The following is a 23744-nucleotide window of genomic DNA, read 5'->3' on the forward strand; positions in this document are numbered from 1 at the left end:
ACAGAATACCTAAGATACAATCCACCGGACTCAAAAAACTGAAGTGCCCAAGTGAGGATGCCTCAGTCCCACTAGGGAGAGAGAAGAAAGCAGTCACAAGTAGGGAGGGAGGGAGGGACCTGGGAGGGAAGTAGGAGGGAGAGGGGGAACCTGATCTGGTATTGGGTGAGGGAAAAGGACTGAAGCCCTGAGGGCCAGCAGAAGAAATGGAAACAGGCAACCTAGGGAAATAGGAGGTTGGGGGAACCCTCCAGAATGCACCAGAGATCTAGGAGGTGAGAGACTCTCAGGACTCAAAGAGAAGGATCTTAGATGAAATGCCAGACACTAGGGAGAGGGAACTTATAGAGTCCACCTCCAGCAGGACATCCCACAATCATATCTCTGATCCATAATTGTTTCTGTCTGAAAGAATTACAGGGATGAAAATGAAGAGGATCCTAAGGAAAAGAAGGTCCAGTGACAGGCCCAAAGTGGGATCCAGCTCAAGGGGAGGTCCCAAGGCCTGACACTATTACTCAGGGTTTCTTTTTAAAAAAACTGTTTTATTTATTTACCTTCCAGCTGTAGCCACCCTCCCAGTCCCCCCTTTCACAGTTCCTCATCCCTTTCCCCCTTCCCCTTGCCTCTGAGAGGGTGTTCTCCCACTGTTCCCCACCCCACCAGAATCCCCCTTCCCTGGGGCCTCAAGAGACAGGGTTTCTATGTGTACTTCCGGCTGTCTTGGATCTTACTCTGCAGACCAGGCTGGCCTCAAACTCAGAGATCTCCCTGCTTCTACCTGCCAAGTTGCTGGAATTAAAAATGTGAACCACATGGGTTGGAGAGATGGCTCAGCGGTTAAGAACACTGACTGCTGTTCTGGAGGTACTGAGTTCAAGTCTCATCAACCACATGGTGGTTCACAACTATCTGTAATGAGATGGGTGCTCTCTCCTGGTGTGTCTGAAGACAACTCCAGTGTACTTATATGTAATAAATAAATCAAAAAATGTGATCCACTGCCCAACGAAAGTTTAATATTTCAACTAGGAATATTTGTGAATAAACTAAAAGTGATAGTACTGGCAAATGTAATCGCAAAAAAAAAAAGAAAAGGTACCCATAAACTTGGGAAAATAGCACACAAAAGAAATGAAAGTTTAAAGAGAGATACTTTCCATGCATTGTTAAGTGTGGATTAAAACCAACTTGTGTGTAAGTATGTATGCTGGCATTTGGAGGTGCAGACCAAAACTACATGAGACTTGTAACCATGATACCATCACCACTAAACCACCGTACTATGAAAAAAAGAATGTGTAACAGTAATAAAAACTAAAAATGGCTATCACACCTCAGGCATTACAGACTTTGTACTGGATACAGCAAGAATTTTGTTAAAATACAGACATACTTCTTGTCCTTGGGAGAAACATTCTTTTTACGTCATCATCTTCTCCAAGGTCCCCTTCACTTTCTGCAGTCCTGTGGCATCTTTAAGGAGTCGTTTGCTGCCTCTGTAGCTGCAATTCAGTCCTGTAAAAAAAGCATAATTCCATCACCTCACAAGAAAAGAAAGCACATTTCTAGGAAGTCCACTTATCTAACTTCCTTAATCTTTCCTAACTCATTATCAGAGCCCTGGACAAATGTGTCAGGTGCACAGAGCCAAGTGAGGTCATTAAAATGCACATGATGATTGACAGCAACTGTAAGTGCTGCTGGATCACTGATGTGAGCTCTGACTACTTAAAACTGAGACTAGAGCATACAAACACAGGTCAGTGAGCTCAGCCACCAACTCAAGATGATTCATTAAAATCTTTTCATCCCCCACTCTAGTTAAGCTTCCGGCAGTCTGACAGCAATAATTAGCTGATAAGCATGTGGCCTTCAGCTTCCAGGATGTACAACCTAAAGATATGGTAATTTTGTTTTCTTCCTTTGAAGCCCTAGGCACATGTGCCCCCTCTCTATAAATATATATATGTACATACACACACACATATATATGTATATATATGTGTATGTATACACACACACACACACACACACACACACACACACANANATATATATATATATATATATATATATATATATATATTCATTCTAGGCCAAGTAACAACTATTTTTCTTTCTCCTCTCAGATCCTTGCATCCACTTCATCCCATTTTGCCCACGGACAATGTTAGGCATATGGCAATTTATAGTGAAGGAATAAAACAAAGTCTTTTAAACCAAAACCACCAAAGATGCTTTATGAGTTCTTAAAATTACTGAGAATGGACTTAAAAACACAGTGCTCTTGAGTTCTATATTCCTTTACCAAAGCATTCTTCTTGGTTAAAATGCCAATTAACAAAATGGACCCAAAGTGAGTATGCTAGTAAGAAGGGCTTGAAGTTTCAGCTATTCACACCTTGCTACATTACAAGGGCATCAGGGTTGTGAATATCTATGAATACAAACAGGTTTGGCCCTCACAAACCAACCAAAGTGGCTACACTTTATTCCCAGCATGCACTTACGCCTTTCCTACTGCTTCTACTCTGCACTAGAGCTCCAGCTACATTAGCACATACAATCCTTACCATGATCTTAGTGTGTAAAGTCTATTGCTCTAATACCCAGATGATGACACAGAGAAACTCAGTCAATTATTTTAGCCATGCCACGTGTACTATGATGCTTTTCACAGGCAAGCAAATTTAATTTTAATTTTCCAGTACATTGAAGACTCATCACTGTTTCGCTTTTGTTTCCCTGGGTTTTTCCTAATTTACAATTTATTAAAAACCTAATTCATAATTCTCCAACTTTTTTATTTTAGAAAATTATCTTATGAACAGAAGAAGAAAATCTGGAGTCTAGAGAGATGGCTCAATGATTAAGAGCACTGCCAACTCTTGCAGAAGCCCTGGGTTCAGTTCCCAGTTCCAACACGACAGCTTACAGCTATCTGTAGGTCCAGTTCTAAGGGATCTTCTCCTGTGGGTAACAGGCACACATGTGATACACATACATACATGCAGGAAAACAAAACACTCATACATATAAAATAAAAATAAGTATTTTTTTCTGAAAAGAAAGAATATCTGATGTTGTGAGAATCAGAAGCAATAATTATCATAAACAATTACATTCACTCACCTCTAACTTATTCTATTTATTTTTAGCTATTTTGTTGTTCACCAAATCACCTCTAACTTTGAAGTCACAAAGTAAGACATCTCTTCACTTTCCAGTTCAGCTGGCAGGGACACAATGCTAATAATGTAAGCAGCTAACAGCTTGATTCACTACAGACCATTTGAATATTGTTTGTTTCAAAGCTCTAGACTCTAGCCTGGATGGTGTATTTTTGTCATAAGAAGCATCAGGTATACAAGACAACTAACAGATACATATCTGAAAAGACAAGGACCCATAAAATACAGCAGTGCCTATGGGCTAGAAGCCACTGGCTTCATTCCTGAAGAAAAGCTTCATGACCGACACACACCTATCTCTGTGAGAAGCTCTTCTCACCTTCAGCTCCACTGACAGAATGCATCCTTCAAAAACACAAAGCAGGTGGACAATGAAGGAATCAATTTGTTTAAGTTTTGCACAAAGTGTGCTTGATTGAACTGAAACTATAATTTCTTTTTCGCAACACCAATTCTCCTGGTACCAAGAAGCATTCACAGTAGTTGCAGAGTAAAACAAACGTTCCTACCTGTAGCACAGAAGAAGCCACCACCCCACCCCACCCCCCAAAATGCAACTGCATTGCTTTCTACACATTTTCATAAAATCAAATGTTGCTGAATTCCTAAACAAGACAAAGCTGGTTTAAACAGGCTAAATAAAGAAGCTAATCAATGTCAGACCAGCCTATATTTTAAATTATTAATTGAAGGTAGATGTTTTCCAAAATTAATCAAATAAAAATGATAAGTCAAAACTACATTCCTTAATTGTTATTATAGGAAGAAACCCACTTGGGACCATCTGTCTTTGAGATTAGCCACCCACAGAGAGAAATGTCCCAATGGACCAATGCTACAAAATCATGTGGATTCCAAGTCACAAGGTAGCTATGACAGGAAACCTATAGTTATTTGAGAGATCACAGAAAGCCTATGATGTAATCTTTAATAAGCAAAATCTACATAATGTAATACTCACCATGGACATAAATGGACAATTCAGTGGTATTTAGACTATTCACAGCACTGAGCAACAATTACCTCTACCCATTCACAAAATATTTTCAGCAATTAAAAATAAAACCTTGTACTCATAAGCAGTTATTGCTAGCGCCCACCCCTAATCCCTAGAAATCACCAATTTGATTTATGTTATTTTAGAGTTATTTCTTTGGGTTACTTCTTTTATTTCTGTTGTTTTGAAACTCACTATATATACACCCAGACTAGTCTCCAACTCTCAGACAACCTTCATTCTCTTAAATGCTGTGATTACATGGTATGAGCTACAATGCTTAACTTCCTTGGAATAACTGATATCAACAGAATCATGTAACATGACCCTCCATGTCTGCTTCTTTCAGTTAACACTGTATTTCATCTAAATTGTATTATGTACTGTGGCCTCCCTTCCCCCAGCCTGGAACCTGCTTGCTCAAGGGTGGAGCTTCCTGCTCATTCGTCCTGCCACGCCTACTGCTAGACCCTGCCTTTGCTGCCTGGAGGCACACACGTGTTCGTCCTGGTACTGGACCCTGAGTTACTTGGCGGGATATTGGGTTCCCTCCCCCTTCCTTTATAACTGAGTGTCTGGAAATAGTAAAATTGAGCTTTGATCAGAATCCTGTCTTAGCTTCATTCTTTCTTCCGCCCCGTCTAGATTCCTCTCTTTTCAGCTCGAACTGCCATTCTCAGTTGAACCGTTAGTGTTGTGGACTGCGGGCAGGCCGCAACAATGTACCACCATTTTATTTCTTTTTACCATGAAAAACCCACTTGTACGTATCACAATTCTTCACTGATTTATGTATTGATGAATACCAGGTTGTTTTTAATCATTTGGCCATTGTTAATAGCATTGCTGTTAGTAAAACTATTTATAAACATTAAATATTTGAAAACATGTTTCCAATTACTGGGGTAAATACCTGAGGGTAAAATTTCTTTGTCACATGAAAATTCTGCATTCAACTTTTTAGGGCATTACTGAACTGTAGCAACAGAAGCTCCACTGTTTTACATTCTTACCAGCAAAGTACATGGTGGGACTCTTCACAGCCTCATCAATACTTATAACTTTATTAAGTTCTGTTTTGCTTTGCTCTCAAGGATATAGCCATCCTGTGGCTATGAAATGGTACGTCACTGTAGTTTGATCTGTATTTTCTTAATAACTAATGGTGCTGAGTATCTTTTCACATGCATACACATTTGTATATATTCTTTAGAAAAATTTACTCAAGTCCTTTACCCATATTTTGATTAGGTTGTTTAGTTGTTGAGTTCTAAGATGACAAATAGCGGGCTCTTATGAGATTTTCAATTTTCTACTGTTCTGTAAGGTATTTTCTTGATAGCATCCTTTGGTCCACAAAAGTTTTATGATGTGCTCTAATTTGCCAAATTTTTAAATTTACTGATTGGGTCCAAGATCAACAAGATTTACTCATGACCAGTAAGAGACCTTGCTACCAAAGCCTGAGAACCTGAGTTCAAGCGTACAGCCAACAGTGGACAGAGAACAAAATCCTAACTGTCCTCTGACTTCTACAGTTGTGCCGTGGCACATGAGTGCTTACTCTCAGTTACACTGACTGGTAATATTATAACATTTTTAAAGATTTGCTTTTTGGGTAAGAAACCTAGCTCAGCACTTAAGAACATTTGTTGCTCTCCCAGAGGACCTGTGTTAGGTTCCCAGAACCTACATGGTGACTGACAACCAGTTCCAGGTGATCTGATCCCCTTTTCTGGCCTCCATGGGCACCAGACATGTGCATGCGATATATGTACATATATGCAGGCAAAATGCTCATATACATAAAATAATTTTAAAAGAGATTTGCCTTTATGTTTACTTAGGTATCATAGTTTTGCTCTTATAACTGGGCCTTTGATTCCTTTTGACTTTAGCACATGGTGTGAATTTTGGATATAAGGTCACTGTTTTACATGAAGATACTGATTTGTCTCTACACCACTATTAAGAACATTATTCTTTGACTACTGCATGGTCTTAAAAGCCTTTTGAAAAATAATTGGCATCACTCAGAAGGGGTTTTTCTGTATTCTCAGTTTTATTCTATGTATCTATATGCATATGCATGCCAGAATCATAATGTTTGATTATTACATCTTTGTAGTGAATTTTGAAATTCAGACATGCAAGTTTTCTGACTTCACTTTTCAAAATTGCCATGACTATCCAAGGACCTCTGACACTCTGTACGAGTGAATTCCTGTCAGACCAGCTTACACCACTGGCAGTTCAATGCTGAACCATTTCTCTGTCCCTAAAGAAATTTTTTTTCTTTTCTTTAACTATCCAGAATAGAATTAATAAAAAGAAGATCATTTCTAAAACAGACTTTTATTTCTCTGACTAATATTTAGGGTAGTGTGTATTAGATTTTTTAAAAATATTTACTTTATATTTGTGCAAAAATATGTCACTCTGTGTGTGTATGTAGCACACATGTAATTGGATCCCCTGCAACTGGAGTTATAGTTTGTTGTGAGCTTCCTGATGCGGGTGCTAGGAACCAACTCAGGTCTTCTACAACAGCTCACAGTGCTCTTAACCTCTAAGTTATCTCTTCAACCTAAAAGCTCTTTAAAAAGTACTTTCTTGAAAAATGTTGGCTGAGGTCTGTGAGAAAACAGTCACTTGATGTTATAGATATTCCTTGGGCTGAACACAATCTGTTTCTTGTTTGCACATCAAAATTTAAACTGAAAGAGATATGGTAACAGGAAAAAATAACTGCAGTGCTTTCTAAGACTAGCAACTTCCAGAAAATTGTATGGTCCCCAAAACTACAAGTCATTTGAGACCGGAAGATTGAGTCTATGAAGCAAAGAATTGCTGTTGCACCTGTGTCTGCTGTCAATTTCTGCTCCAGAACCAGAAAGCCCTCCTGACACAGTAGGTAGAAAAGGCTTTCTGTTTGGTCCTGCCTCCAGGGCAGCCACAGTCACCCTCCCTGTAACAGTGCTTTCAACAAGAAAACTAAATTGCACCTTGCCCTGCTTCACACTCCTCTACTCTAGCTGCACTCAGTTCACCTGAACTTAATGTCAAGACTTGGGAACAGGTGGAACACGAAGCTTTCTAGTTGGTGGTAGAACAGATGAAAAGATTTACTTATATTTATGCAAATATGTGTGTCTGTACATATGTATGCACACATGGAGTACAGGCTCTTGTGAATTGCCTAAACTCTACAAGAAACAAGCTAGGGGCAGAGGTGGTACACTCTAGTCTGTCAGAGAGACAACCTTAGCTTCTCAAACCCCCAGTTCAGAATCTCTAATCTGAGATAGCACAAAGTACCCAAGCACAGGACAATTCAATTACTTCACTTACTTGAGTCTGTGCTTTCTATTTCCAGGAGCCAAGAGGAGGCTTTTCAGGAGCTCTGTGAAACAGCTACAAACTGATAAGCCTCAATTTTAAAGTAGCCAGTACCTGAACACATGGTCAGTCAACATGAGAATCGACAGACTGTGGTAAGTATGCAGTGGAACATTCCTTAGCAATAAAAATATTTACTTGATATATCATATTGAACTCAAAATCTTATTGAACAAATGAATCTTAGAAAAGAAAATATATATAACTCTGGTATATAGAATTTTAGGGAAAACAAAAAATCTCTGATGGTAGAAAAATTACAAGAGATTACATCTGAATGACAATGAAAGTATAAAAGCTCTTTTCAAGTTGACAAGAACATTTTGTATGAGAGCGCTTGGAATGCTGATTACCCTTCTCAAAACTGCACAGTTAAAATCTCCAGGCGGTAGTGGTGCACAGCTTTGATCCCAGCAGAGGCAGAGACAAGTGGATCTCTCTGCGTTAGAGGCAAGTCTGGTATACAGAGTGAGTTCCAGGACAGCCAGACCTACAGAAAGAAAAAAAAACCTGTTTGTTTCTTTTATATCTATATGTCTTATCTATGTAAATCACACCTCAGTTATTAAAAAATTAAAAGTTCAAAGGCCTTTTTAAAAAATGACACAAAGGTAGTTGTGTATCATTATTATGAGATTCTGATATAGAGGTAAGATGTTTGAAAATTGTGTATTCTTATTTATATCTTTAAGGCCAATGGGGTGGTTTGATGGATGAAATCATTTGCCACCAAGCCCAACAACTTGAGGTTAATTCCCAGAACTCACTTCAGCTAGAAGTAATAACTCACTTCTGACCTCCACATGCATGATACTGCATGTTTGCATACAAACACACACACAATAAATGTAACTAAAATTAAAATACATGGGGCCATATAGTGGATCAGTAGTTAAGAGTGTATGCTGTTATTGAAAAAGATCAGGATTCAATTCCTAGCACCCAAATGGAGGCTCACGACCTCCTCAGGCACCTGGCATGCATGTGATACACAGACATACATGAGAGGCAAAACACTCACATACATAAAATATTAACAATAAATCTAAAAATACATATATATCTTTAAGTAAAACAGTAATGTATCTTTTTAAAGTTGTATGTAATTTTATCTTTAATTATTTACTCTGTGTGTGTGTGTGTGTTCTATGCATGAGTGTGCACTTGCAGAGGCCAGGAGTTAACAAACATCAGGTTTTTCTCCTCTATCACTACCCACCTCATTTTTGAGACAGTTTCTCTTACTGAACCCAAGACGCAGCTGTTTCATCTAGACTAGCTAAACAGAGTTCCAGGTATCCACCTGCCCTGACACCATCTCTAGTACTGAAGTTACATGAACACAACAGCACCCAGCTTTTATATGAATTCTATGGGTCTTAAATTTAGGTTTTCATTATTGTGCAATCACTATACCTACTGAGCTATCTCCTCAGTTGTGGTGGTTTGAATAGGCTTGGCCCAGGAAGTGGCACTATTAGGAGGTGTGGCCTTGTTGGAGTAGGGATGGCCTTCTTGGAGGAAGTGTGTCACTTTGAGGGTAGGCTTTGAGACCCTTGTTTTAGCTGCCTGGAAGCCAGTCTTCCCCTGGCTGCCTTCTGATCTAGATTTGGAACTCTCAGCTCCTTCTCCAGCACCATGCCTGGATGCTACTATAATAATGGACTGAACCTCTGAACCTGTAAGCCAGCCCCAATTAAATGTTGTCCTTTATAAGAGTTACCTTAGTCATAGTGTCTCTTCACAGCAATTGGAACTCTAAGACACCAGCCTTCACTTAATAAATTCTAACTTAATTACATGAACATTTCTTTCAAGTTTCCCTAACTCTAAACACCCCTCCATATCAAATATTTTAGGTATGTTGAAAATATAAAGTACAGTATCAAGAATAGACATTTGTAAAAATAAAACAGATTATAAAGCCATGTATATTCCATATGGCAAACTGGGCGATACAGAATCGTATTTGAGACTAGAGAAGAGCACTCTATGACAGTCAATTCTGACTGGCTGGCTTTAGAAACATCTAGATGGGTAGACGCACATCCCCAGGTGTTTCCAAAAGCAGTTCTATCACTGGGGACTACCAGTTGGTATTTAAAGTATGGTGACAGAAATTAGGTGAAGAGGAAGAGGAAGGGGAAGGAAGGGAATTGCCCTTTCCTGAACTCTTCCTGTATTTTCTCTCTTTGTGCTTTCCATCTACCAAGAAGTAAAGAACTGTCTTTTTGACACACTGATAGCATGGTGCCATGCCAGATATGTGGAGTCTGACAACCATGACTGACACCTTTGAAATTGTCCTAGTTAGGGTTATTACTATTGCTGTGATGAAACACAATGACCAAAAGCAACTTGAAGAGGAAAGGCATTATTTCACTCATAGTTCCAGATAACAGTTCATCACCAACAGCAGTATGGGCAAGAATTCAAGCAAGGCAGGAACCTAGAGTCGGGGAACTCATGCAGAAGCCATGGAAGAGGGTGTTGCTTATGAACTTGCTTTCATGGCTTGCTCAGTCTGCTTTCTTATAGAACCCATGACCACCAGTCCAGGGATAGCACCACTCATCCTGGTCTGGGCCTTCCCCCATCAAACACTAATTAAGAAAATACCATACAGCTGAATCTTATAGAGGCCTTTTCTCAATTGAGGCTCCCTCCACTCCTGATAACCCTAGGTCATGTCAAGTTTACATAAAGCCAGCCATCACAGGAACTATAAGCCAAAATAAGTCCTTCTTCCATTAACTTGATTCTGTGAGACATGCTGTCATAGCACTGATAAAAACTGAATCATAATAAAAGTCAAGGCATAAAGAAGAAAATTAAAGTAATTCCAAAAACTATATGCTACCCAGAAATCAGTACTGTCAATATTTGTGTACACACACACTCCAACCTAAGCGGACAATGCTATTTTCTTTCTAATGTGTGTATCAGACACTTCCATGTTGTTGAGTATTTTTTACTATGCTTCTCTGGTCAAACATTTTCATGTGATTATTATTATCCATACATTTCTGTGGGACAAATTGCCAGTCTTGAAGAAGAGCTGGAGGAAGGGTTGAGGGACCTGAAGAGGATAGGGATCTAACAGAGTCAACTAACCTGGACCCGTGGGGGCCTCTCACAGACTGAACCACCAACCAAAGTGCAAGCATGGGCTGGACCTAGGCCCCCCTGCACATATGTAGCAGATGTGAAGGTTGGTCTTCATGTGGTTCCCCAACAACTGGCACAGGGGCTGTTCCTGAATCTGTTGTTCTTCTGTAGATCCCGTTCCCCTTACTGTACCACCTTGTCTGGCCTGGGGTGGGGGGGTGGGGGGAGGGATGCACATAGCTCTGAAGACTAATGTATGATGGTGACAGAGATGATGCTTGGATAATGATGCTGAGTAAGAAAACATCCCATACATTATCTCTGCCATTGCAATGTTTTCTTAGTTTACCTTGTTTATTCAATTTTGTTAGCTCTTTAAATATATCTTAATTAAAAATTACTAATAAAGCCAGGCAGTGGTGGCGCACGCCTTTAATCCCAGCACTTGGGAGGCAGAGGCAGGCAGATTTCTGAGTTCGAGGCCAGCCTAGTCTACAGAGTGAGTTCCAGGACAGCAAGGGCTGCACAGAGAAACCCTGTCTCAAAAAAAATTACTAATAAGATGGCTATTCTTCTATATCTGGAATTAATTAAAACCCAAAAATGGAGTGCACACCTCAAGGGGATTTTTGCTTAATTTGAAGTAGGAAGATCTATTTCTAATCAAGATCTTTGAAGTAGAATACATGCCTTTAATCCAGCTCTTTTGAGCTGGGAAAAGCCTCCTCTAGCCTGGGCCACACCTGCTAGAAGCCTATAGAAGGACATGGAAGAAGGAAGGTTTTGCTTTTCCCCTGATTGTTCTCAACTCAAGAGCAAGTCCATAAGACATTGGCATTATACTATGTCTTTGGGATTCTAGCTTATACTGAAGACCAGCTGAGACTTCCAGCCTCGTGAACTGAACAACTGCTGGATTCTTGGACTTCCAATTCACAGATAGCCATTGTTGGATTAGCTGGATCACAGCTGTACATCAATCTAATAAATCTCTAATTCTAAGAAATCTGATCTATATTACCTTTTATCATTTTTGCATGTAAATTAATGCTTTCATCATGATTGTTTTCTTATAATAGACCTCAAGAATTTGAAAATTCTGGGTCAAAGCATTTCTAAGAGCATTTTAAGACCCACCTGGCCAAGCTACACTGTGCCACTTTGCATTCCACTAGAAGTTATGTCTTCTACTCTTTTGCCTGCATGCAATGTCCTATACTCTGTATGCCACATTTTCCACCCCTCATCCACTCCCTACCATAACATCCACACCCAGATACACAAACATGTTTTGCTTATTTGATACAAGAAAACAGCATCTAACAGCTTCAAATGCATTTTTCATTAACAGAATAGAATTGTTTTTTCCATTTGGTTAAATCAGCCATTGCTCCTCATCTGTGGCTAGTATGCTAAATTCCTTGGACACTTTTCAGAAATAATCAAAAAGTGTCAAGAATTTTTGGTTCAGCATTGTACATGTGTAATGTCGGGTCTGCCCAAAAATTCATGAATAAGGCCAGAAGTGGACAGCTGGAGTGTTCTATCACTCTCCACATTATTTTTTGAGACAAAGCCTATCTCTGAACCTGATGGTTACTGTTTTTCAGTTTAACTGGCTGGCCTTGGTATTCATCTGTCTCTGTACTCACAATATACCAGCTCTGTGGTCACAGACACACCCCATCCCTAAACTTTCTGTGTGGATACTAGGGATCTAATAAACTCACACTGCATAGCAAGCATTTTACCAACCATCTCTCTAGGCCCCTCTTCCATCTCTTAAAATGTCCTATGTAAAATACCGATTATAAAAATATATTATAGAATATGAAAGGATTATACTGTGGCACAGTATAACAGGAAAATGTTACCAGAGTGATGATATAAAAAATTAAAAATCAAGATCATGTAGAAAAGAACTCAATCTGAATCAAGCAAAAAGAAAGAACCCCCAAGAATGTGTGTTTACCCACAGAACCCTGGGGAAAGCAAACCTGAATTCACACAGTAGAAGCTGATGTGGAAGTAGGAGGGAGACAGGGATCGCCAAGAGAATAATTAAAGGTCTAGTGAACAGCTGCATCCTCTAATGTTCTCATAAGGACAAAGCCAGTAGAACAGCTCTCTACAATGAAGGAGGGAATGAGTTGGGGAGACCACCCACATAGGTGCTAGGACTACAGAGTGAAGAAATAGCAGCACACAAGGCATCATGCACGTGCACACGCACATGTACACACACAGAGAGAGAGAGAGAGAGAGAGAGAGAGAGAGAGAGAGAGAGAGAGAGAGAGAGAAAGATGGAGAAGAAGAGGGAGAGGGGGAGGGAGGGAGAAAGAGAGAGAGGGAGAGAAAAGCTGGCTCTGAATCCAGTACTTCTTAGGACAAGGGTACCTGTAGCTTGAATCTACTTCTGAAAGGATGGTCATTCCCACTTGAGTTAAAATAACCCAGCTCAGCTACCAATCTGATCACACAAAATCATCTGGGAGCTTCTTTAAACATTCTCTAGACCACACAATTCAACTGAGCCAATATTGGCAAAAGTGGGCCCAGGTTCATATATTTAAAGGCTCTCCAGAAAATTCAATGCAGTTCTAATTTGAAAATTGTTTATCTGTCTCTGCTCCTTCCTGTTCCAGAGACACCCACGTCTTCTCATGCAGTGCCAGCCCCATCCCTAAGACATGATGATGAAGATCAGAGTGAACATATTTGGCCTTATTGGGTACCAGGGCTTCCTTCAACGCCAGCAGACAGATCAATACCTCCTCACTGATCTCAACTACATGGCCTACAGGCTCTACATGACAAGTTCCACAGCAGATTCAAGGCTGAGAAAGGAAAGCTTGTCATTTTCAAAGGTTGTCACCATCTTCCAGGAGTGAGATCTCACCAACATCAAGTGGGGTGATGCTGAGTTTGTTGTGGAGTCTATTGGTGTCTTTACCATCATGGAGAAGGCCTGTCCAACTTGAAAGGTTGGACTAAAAAGGTCATAATCCCTGCCTCTTCTGCTGATGTCTCCATGTTTGTGATGGGTGTGAACCATGAGAAGTATGACAACTCACTCAAGATTGTCCGCAATGCTTCCTGTACCATCAACTTAGCCTCCCTGGCCAAGGTCATTCATGACAACTTTGGCATTATGAAAGGACTAATTACCACAGTCTATGCCATCACTACCACCTAGAAAACTATGGATGGCCCCTCTGGAAGCTCTAGCATGATGATCAGAGGGCCGCCCAGATCATCATTCCTGCATCCACTGGTGCTGCCAAGGCTATGGGCAAGGCCATACCAACAATCGAACAGGAAGCTCACTGACTTGGCCTTATGTGTTCCTATTCCAATGTATCTATCATGAATCTGACATATTGCCTGAAGAAAGCCAAGTATGATGACATCAAGAATGTGATGAAGCAGTCATCAAAGGGCCCACTAAAAGGGCATCCTTGGCTACACCGAAGACAAGGTTGTCTCCTGCTACTTAATAGTGATGCCTCCTCTTCTGCCTTTGATGATGGGGCTGAAATTGTTCTCAATGACAACTTTGTAAAGCTCATTTCCTGGTATGACAATGAATATGACTACAGCAACAGGGTAGTGGTCCTCATGGCCTACAGGGCCTCCAAGGAGTAAGAAGCCCTGGGCCACGTGCCCCAGCAAGATTGTGAGAAAACAAAGGCCCTCAGTTACTGGAAAGTTCCTGTCCCAACACTAAGCATCTCCCTTTACAGTTTCCATCCCAGATCCCCAGGAGGAGGGAGGAACTTAGGGAACCCTACTCTCTTGAATGCCATTAGTAGAGTTCAAACACCCGCCCCCCACTCCCACAAAGAAAATTGCTTATCTGGATCCTCTTTTATAAATGTTAACAGAAACCAAACTAACAAATAGTAAGAAGCCAACAGATTAAAATGAGGGCTGTATGCTCAACTGGTACAACAGTGCTTGCTTAGCATGCACAAAGCCTTGAATTTGATCCCTAGAACTACATAAAACTGGAGACGGTGATGTCAGCATGTCAGTAATCCTTGCACTTGAGAATAGATGTAGAAGTATCAGAAATTCAAGGTCATTCTTGGCTATATAATGACTTCAAGGCCAGCCTGGGCTACAAGAGATGAAAATGGGATCGGGGGAGGGGTTGGGTTCAAGAAAGAGGGAACGAAAAAAGGCACTAACATAGTTGACTTAGGTTTCCAAAAAAGAGCACTCTGGCTGAAGTGTCAAATGGATAGTAGTAGGGCTAGAATATGAGCAGAAAAATAAAACAAATGGCTGGTATAGAAGTCTGCTTTAGTGCCCACAGTAGGCTGCTGGCAATGGAGAAGGTTCTCTGTGTTCTGGAAGCAGGAGGCATCAGCAGGCTTCTGATGAGCTGCACATAAGGAACAGAGTTTAAGGATGGAGCTCAACTTTATGGCTTTAATTACTAAATCCAGGGTAGTACTGTTTTCCCAAAATGGAGACTGCAGGACAGTTCTGACAACATCAAAGACATGCGCTGAAGCTTTACAGTGCTTTTGCTCAGGATTAATGTTTTTAGATTCTGCAAATATCAAAGGAAATAATATATTTCTCTTCTCACCCTTCCTGCCAAGTAGGCAGTTTTATGTATATTTAACACTAAGAGTAATGCCCCAGAAGTCTACTAGGCTTTTAATACCTCTAATGAGGTTCAGATATCAGCTATAACCTAGAATCCTAAGTTCATTACATACAGTAAAGTGGGGCCAGTGAAAGTATTTAAAATAATAAATAGGCAATGGCTCATGGCTACTTTTTACTATTATTTACTAAAGATTACTCTAACAGTGAGAGGTTGGTATAAGCATACTAAAATGTAAATGCATATAAAAAGACATATCACAACTCCCTGACATCCATCTGGTTGTGTGGCCTTGTGTACATGCACTCACAGAACAGTGGTTTTCTATTCCATGGAAATGACACACCTCTCTATTGCATCTATTCAGTTGTGTAGAGTCCCCAGAGTTCATAACACAGGGATTTAGCCCTCCACTGTGAAGCTGAATGTCCTATAGCATCAAGACTACTCACCACAAAGGGCAAAGGTAAGTACCTCTTCCAGGAAACCTAGTCAATGAACACTAACAAAACATAGCTATGAGTCAAAGGCAAGCATGAAGAATCACAATCTCCAATTTCTAACTTACTGTCTATTCAGACACAGCTTCTCTTAGCAATAGTAAATAGAAAATCATCTTAAAAATCTTTGGAGGACAAAGGGTTAGGAAAAAGGTCAAAGTGGAAAGCTTTGGATATGTTAAGTATATGTTTGGGTATTATATGCATAACTTTAAAAGAAGATGTAATACAATTTGACTTCCCTATAGCAATAAAATTGTATTTCATGCTTCAACTATAAAATATAAAATATTTATTGTGTAATGATTTTTTAAATGTACAGCTATTGATCAAATAATTAATTTAAGAACTGCATTTGGTACTGATAAGGCACCAAGCAGAATGCTTTACTAGACTCTCTGACTCTCAGGCCACTGACTGTTGTGTTCATCTATGCTGTTCCAGTTGCTCAGGTCTCACTTTACATGCCAGCAATTCCCAAAGCCAGCTTCCTCTCACCAAAGGCCAGCTGTACACTGCATATCAGCTCTTGGACAACCCAGTTCCTCTGAGGCTCCTTTGCTTGTGCCAAACCAAAGTCAGCCTCTTATTCAGAACCGATCCATCTCTTCCACTGCCCACCTCGGTGTACAAGCAACAACCAATCCTATGTCTTTCCACTATCTCCAGTTTCCTAAGAGTATTCAATACCTATTAGTTTCCCTTCCTGAGATGTTCTTTAACATGTTGGCTATTCAGTTACATCTGCTCAAAGAAACAGATCTTCTCACCAAGACTGCAGTCTTCAAACTCTCTGCATTTTGTTCTCTACATGAGAGGAAGAGGGAGGCTCTCAGCTGCTAGGAAATCCCTGCCCCACTCAGCTCCCCAACACACTGAACATTGTTCTCAGTCTTTGTACCTGAGATCCTCAGAAGAAGGGGAAGGGCTTAGGTAGCCCCACTCTTGTATATACTATCAATAAAGCCCACTGTTTTGCCCAAATGAGAAAGAAGAAACTTACAGACATATTTTTAAAATAATTGTACTTCACTTCTTACCAAACAAGCACAGTCAGGTGACCATGCTCCTCTTGTTTTTTAACTCCACAATTAGAATGCTTGTACTCTGGCTTTGAAAAGCAGCACTGGGACACACGTTTATTGTGACTGAAAAAACTGTAACTCAGTTGTTCCAGAACTATTCCATTTTTAGTTTCTTGTAAGGGAAAGGCTTACCAATTTGTTTTGAAATATTATAGCATTCTTTGAATTATAAAAGTGTGATGCAGAGAACTATAAATGAGACATTCACATATGAAAGATGACTTCATCAGTTATCTTCATATAAACTATGTATATGTACATAAAATGTAAAACCTCAAACTCAATTATGGAGTGCCTTTTAGCTGTTCCACTGTCTATAAAGTTTTTGCATGCACATTATATATAATTTAGTGTTACTGAAATGTTTATATACTATAGCTTTCCTTAATGGTATCTAGAGGTCCTTTGTATTTTGTTATGGAAGTTAAAATATATATTTTCCTCAGAAATTATAGTTAAAAATTTAAAGTATTTTAGTCAAGCATGGTGGTGTGCACCTTTAATCCCAGCACTCAAAGGAGAGACAGGCAGATCTCTGTGAGTCCCAGTCCAGCCTTGTATAGAGTGAATTCTAGGCCAGTCAGAGCTACACAGTGAGACTCTGTCTCAAAACAACAACAAAACAATAAAAGGAAAATAATTAAATACAATTAGCTAATTATGAATCCCAGCTTACAGAATGAGCAGTTCGGGACAAAACATTTATTTTCCTAAGCTATTCTACTAAAACCTTGATCTTCTTTGTAGCTAAATACTTATATTTTAAAGGAAATAATGCTAATATTAGTATCAGGAACCTGACTCTTGGATGCTGCTTTCACCAACACCTAAGGTTGTTGCATAACCACAGACAGGCAGCTCATCTGCCTAAGCCTTGGTTTCCTCACTTAAAGAGTAAAAGGGGGAACTCACCCACTAACAAGATGATACTAAATTTAGTAAGTAATCATCATCAAATTATTTCCCAGGGAATCCTGGGTTAATTTAGCACTTGAATAATTCTATCAAAGAAGACAAAAATAGTGCTGCAGTTGGATGTGTGAGCTCCAGTCTATTCTCCTCTTACTCTGCTGCCCACTAGCTGCTGACACTGCCTGTGCCACCATCAGAAATTCACAATGTGTCTTCATTTGTAGAACAGAAACAGCAGTGGTGCCTATCTCAGAGAGTTCCTGAGGATTACGTAAGATAATACTTAGTAAATGCATAGAAGTCTACCCACCAGGGTAAAAGCTCATCAGGGCTAGCCATTGGTACAAGTTGTTATTCGCTAACAATTCAGTCCTAACATTGATACAGGTAAGAAAAATCTACAATGGCATCAGAATAATAGCCAATGTTTATAATGTTCTTTTTTGCATATTTGTAAAGTCTTTTAAATTAAATAGAATAAAACAAAAAGAAAGCAATAATTTCCATTACCACAAATTTGCCACTTATAACTGAAAACATTTAAGTGATATGTTAAAGTTGCTTATGTCTCACTCTCTGTGATAGGCACACTCTGAGATGGTCACTAATGATCTTTGCCTCCTGGTATTCATGCCCTTGGGTAACCTCCTCTGCTGCAATGTGGGCCAGTTTACTGACTCACTTCTAACAAATACAGCAGATGTGCTGGAGCGTCACTTCCAAAACAAGGTTATGGAGGGGCTCTGGCTTCCGTCTCAGGTGTTTTCTTTCCCTCTTAGATCAAACTACCTATGAGAAGCCAACATTAAGTCATTAGACATGAGTACTTGTGAAGAACTAAAGCTAGCAACAACAGCACTTAAATTCAAATTTAGAGTGATGCAAACACTTTTGTTTTTTAAATTTCCACTTGACTGTAACTCTAGAGCCTATTATTTATGGATTTGAGATTTCCATTATGGTGGTGACTTTTACACAGTAGCATCATCCCTGTTATCTAGAAAAGTGACTGGCCCACAATAGTTGCACACAGTTTAAACTATATGCTAGTTACATATTAAGACAAAAAACTGAAGATTTTCAAAATTTGCTGAAGAACAACACATAGAGCTTCATAGACAGAAATTAGCCTACAAAAGACTAGTCTTATCTGGTTAGAACAGTATTTAGAAAAACTACACTGACATAGGTACAATTAGCCAGATACTACCAGTCCTGTTTGGAGGTTGTTGTTTGTTTTCTAAAGATATATTTTTAAAATTATGTGTATGGGGAGTGTGCATGTTTAAGTAATGCTGCAAGATGTACAAAAGAGGACATCTGATGTTATGGCAGGTTGAATAAAAATGGCACCCACAGGCTCATAGGGAATGGCACTATTGGGAGGTGTGACCCTGCTAGAGGAAATGTGTCACTTCAGACAGACTTTGAGGTTTCAGATGCCCAAGCCAGGTCCAGTGTTACCCTCTCTTTCTGCAGTCTGTGGATCTAAATAAAAAAATTCTCAGCTACTTTTCTAGCACCATGCATGCTGCCATGCTTCCCACAATGACAATAATGGACTAAAGCCCTGAACTGTAAGCCAGCCCCAATTAAATGCTTTGCTTCATAAGAGTTGCCAGAGTCATGGCAGCATCTATTCACAGCAATAAAACTCTAAGGCAGATGTCCTGGCATTACAGGCAGTTGTGAGCTGCCCAATGTGAGTACTGGGAACCAGATTCAGGTTCTCTCCAAGAGTACTACTCACCCTTTAACCACCACTGAGCTATGTCTCCAACCTGTCAGTCCTACCTTTAGATTATCACCCCATGGTCCCCTTAGCCTATGCCTAGATATTCTGCATCATTAGAAATGTTGAAAAATAGGCTTGGAACATTTCAGCACTAGAAATATGGGTATTCTAAATATTTGTAAAGCTCCTTTGAATTTCAGGGCTCTGTAATATTGCTTATTTGGGGGCATATATAGTTCAATATTTAATGCTAGTAGTATATTAAACTAAATAGACATGCATGTTTAGAAACACTTAGAAGAAATCAGAGCAGTTTTTAGACATGCTAATATATCCTAGAAAATATTCCTGAAACAAATAACCATTTTTTAATTAATAATTTTATTTGTTTACATTTTTAAGTGATATCCCCATTCCTGGTTACCCATCCACACACCCCCCATCCTATCTCCCCTCCCCCCTCCCCTTTGCCTCTATGAGGGTGCTCCTCTACCCACTCGCTCACTCCTGCCTCACCACCTAGCATGCCCCTATGCTGGGGCATCAACCTTCCACAGGACCAAGGGCCTCCCCTCCTATTGATTTCAGATAAGGCCGTCCTCTGCTCATATGTACCTGGAGCCGTGGATCCCTTTATGAATACTCTTTGATTGGTGGTTTAGTCTCTGGTTGCTCTTGGTGGTCCAGTTAGTTGATATTGTTCTTGCTATGAGGTTGCAATCTCCTTCAGCTCCTTCAGTCCTTCCCCTAGCTCTTCCATTGGGGTCCCCAGACTCTGTTCAATGGTTGACTTTGAGTATCTACATCTATATTGGTCAGGTGCTGGTAGAACCTCTCAGGAAACAGCCATACCAGGTTCCTGTCAACAAGTGCTTCGTGGCATCAGCAATAGTGTGGGGGTTTAGTGTCTGCTGATGGGATGGATTCCTAGGCAGAGCAGTCTCTTTTTCAATAATCACTACATCACTATTGAATAATAATCTAATTCCAGTTGTGTTATCCAATGTCAAGTCCATGAATGAGTGGCTCCAAACTCAATGTCAGTCCAATAGAGAAGAAATAAAGATGCTCCTTGTTCCACTTCAAATCTGTAAGGGGCTGGTTATATCATGGCACTGAATACAGAATGGTGTCTCCCATTTTTTCTACAAAGGAGGTCTCTGTCTCCCTTGGGTAGCATGCTAAGGATATGACCATGCTCTACCAATTCAGGATTTGGATATGTCTACCAAATTTTTTAAAATTTGTCTCTTTCCTTTCAACAGTTTAATTAATGTCAGTTAAGACTGTCTTAAACAATCCAATGAGTTCATGAAAGCTTTTTGCACTCCAGGTGCAAATGCCATAAAGAAATGATTATATTTTACTTATTCACTATACTCCAAGTGGCTACCAGCAAGCTGACAAAAAAAAGAGGTAGTATTTAAAAATCTGAGCAAAAGGACAAAAATTTTACTTAGTAGAAATTTATCTCCATCCTGTAATCCATTAAAGAAATCACAATGAATTCTACAAAGTAGATGTAATAAATAGTTCTCCATCTTAGAATAATAATTATTTTTTGAAACAAAAATCACTTATAGAGTTTGGGGGTTGTAACTAAATAGCAGACTTCTGGTTTAGACTGCAGAAGGTTCTCCATCCCCAACACACACACACACACAAAGGAAGGAGGGAGGGAGTGTTAAGTCTGAGAAAAGGGACATCTGTACTTCTGTGTTCTTAACCTGTGTTCTAGGATTAGGGGTTAGGGTTAGAATTACCCTGTGTTCTAAAGAATTCACTTGGCTAATCTTAAAGGCTCCTATCTACATGAGTATCTTTTCCATTTAAAAATGTTATTGCAGAGATGAATTCATTTTATAAAAATTCTGATAAAGTAAAAAAATGCTGAATGTCATTAACATTTCAGTTATAGCACACTTTATAAACAAAGATTTTAAAACTGTTTAGACTAGGGATATAGTTCAGTGGCAGAGTACTTGCTTGGCATGTTCAAGGTCCTGGATTCAATTCACAGTACCACATAAACAAAATTTTCATCTTTTTGGTAACCTTCTGGTATATGAAAATATACCAAAAACTAAACAAACAAACAAACAAAAGACCCAATATAGATGGACAGTTCATCAAATGTCTAAATGACAAGCAACTTGAAAAGAGACTGGTATGCTGGATGAGAGCTGCACTGTTGGAATCCAATAAACGTGAACAACGGGGTGGACAGTTCTTAAAGGCTAGTGAAACAACACCAACCTTGTTTTCTCTGCTTATCTAGTGAACATCAGAAAGACTCTCCTGCTGGGTGGTGGTGGCGCTCCCCTTTAATCCCAGCACTTGGGGGGCAGAGGCAGGTGGATTTCTGAGTTCGAGGCCAGCCTGGTCTACAAGGTGAGTTCCAGGATAGCCAGGGCTATACAGAGAAACCTTGTCTCAAAAAAACAAAACAAAACAACAACTATTACTACAACAACAAAAAAGACTCTCCTGAGGGCATGATAGGAACTGCATAGCTAGCCAAATGTTGATGATTTGCATTCACAAGCAGTTTTACCTCAAAACTCCACCTTGCTACACACAGTATGATCCAGGAGACCCCACACTATCAGCCTAACCTTTGAGAGAATTTGTTACATAGGTATAATCTCAGGGTGTACTCAGACCTACTGAATCAGAACCTGCACTGTAACGAAATTCTGAGAAGCACAGAATTAGGTATTGTTGCCAATTTGGAGGGAAGTTTCCACAATGTTCCTCCTTGGATTTCCCTAAAGAGGAGGATACTGAAGGAACAGTTCATTAAGCTCATCAAGCAACACTAAAATAGAAGACGACAATGGACACAGCATTTTTTTTTAATTACCAGGCTTGATAACAAGTTAAGTACAAAGACATTAGCAGCCAGGGATTTCTCAACAAAATAAAAGAAGAATGCACACTTAATGTATTACTGTAAATTACACCACTTCTGGGAAATCTGGCCATGTACCTTACAAGTGTTTAGTAGTCAACAGTGGCTACAGGCAATGAGGAGAAATAGGCATGGGGATCAAGAGAGTCTATCATGAGGAATGACTGACTTAAAAGACATTAAGCTTCAGAAGAGCTAAGTGGAAGCTGTTGTACTATTCACACATTTCAGGACTATCTCCAGACATTTCATTCTGCAAATGTGTTTTTAAGCATCTGCTATGTGCTGGGCATTGTGCCCAGTGTAAGGATATAGAGATTCAAAACCAAATAGCTCTTTGATTTTCTGAAGGTTTCTGCTTAGTGAAACAAATGTGACTGCTATTCTGGAAAATACAATTCTAGCCAATCAAAAGACATGGCACTATCCAAGGAAGCCCCTTCTGTCTAGGTTACAGCTTTGTACAGGACTGAACAGACAATAGTACCTTGGGTTCCCAAGACTGGGAGGAATGGCTAAGGGAGGAAACAACAGGCCAAGGTTAATATTTGAGGGGTATTAGATAACTGGGGTCAGTATAATTACTTTAATATAAGATTTATTAAGAAGTATCACATTTAATAGAGCTCAGAATATGTTTGAACTTAACCATATCTCAGATTATCAGCAAGATTGTGTATGCAAATGCTAATGATGTTAAATTCCCTTGTAGCAATCATTTTTAAAATGTAAGACTTAATAAAACTCCATGTTAACATTTTAGGCAAGCATTCTGCTTACTGACTTAGCTAGAATCTTGCTTCTCCCAGCTATCCTTTCTACAACTACTGCATCTCCTGTCCTTAACAGCCTCAGAGTTACTCATCCCACTCTGCAAAGTCTAAGGAAATGTAGCTCTCTTCCCACTCTCAGAGAGAAAAGGTAGATCTAGGTGCCTGTAGAGAAAGACAGTATGTACAACAAAACAAGTAGTCTTCAGAATAAGACTATGAATAATTAAAAAAAATCTAACAAGTGAGAGGATGGTTAAGGTAAACTGTAAACTATTATAACTAAGTTTGCAGGTTTCATAGTACCATGGCACTTCAGAGACACTAACAAATGCTGAGTTGTACAATCCAGCCATGGAAAAATTATACATATGAGGAAAACTAGGAAAAAGGAAAAATGTAAAGTTATTTTCAAGCATGTTAGGGTTCTTTCTTTTTATTTAATTTCTTTTTAGGGAGCTGGAAAGATGATTGGGTGACTGAGCATTTGATGCTCTTTTTTTTTTTTTTTTTTT

The 23744-nt window shown here is 39.5% G+C and overlaps 1 protein-coding gene across 8 annotated transcripts in view; it reads right to left on the reverse strand.

Moving 5' to 3' along the window:
- Zhx3 (zinc fingers and homeoboxes 3) overlaps window positions 1–23744 on the reverse strand; it is a 122332-nt gene that overhangs the window by 66087 nt on the left and 32501 nt on the right. For 5 of the 8 annotated variants that reach the window (XM_021157000.2, XM_029471379.1, XM_029471370.1 and 2 more), the window contains exon 2: window positions 1397–1518. The gene's annotated coding sequence lies outside the window, so the exon portion shown is untranslated. Of the gene's footprint in view, window positions 1–1396; window positions 1519–3487; window positions 3654–7943; window positions 8395–23744 lie in introns of those variants that run through there. The other 3 variants (XM_029471365.1, XM_029471358.1, XM_029471381.1) reach the window with 3 other exon arrangements.

Source organism: Mus caroli, chromosome 2, assembly GCF_900094665.2.
Source record: "Mus caroli chromosome 2, CAROLI_EIJ_v1.1, whole genome shotgun sequence".
NCBI lineage: Eukaryota > Metazoa > Chordata > Mammalia > Rodentia > Muridae > Mus > Mus caroli.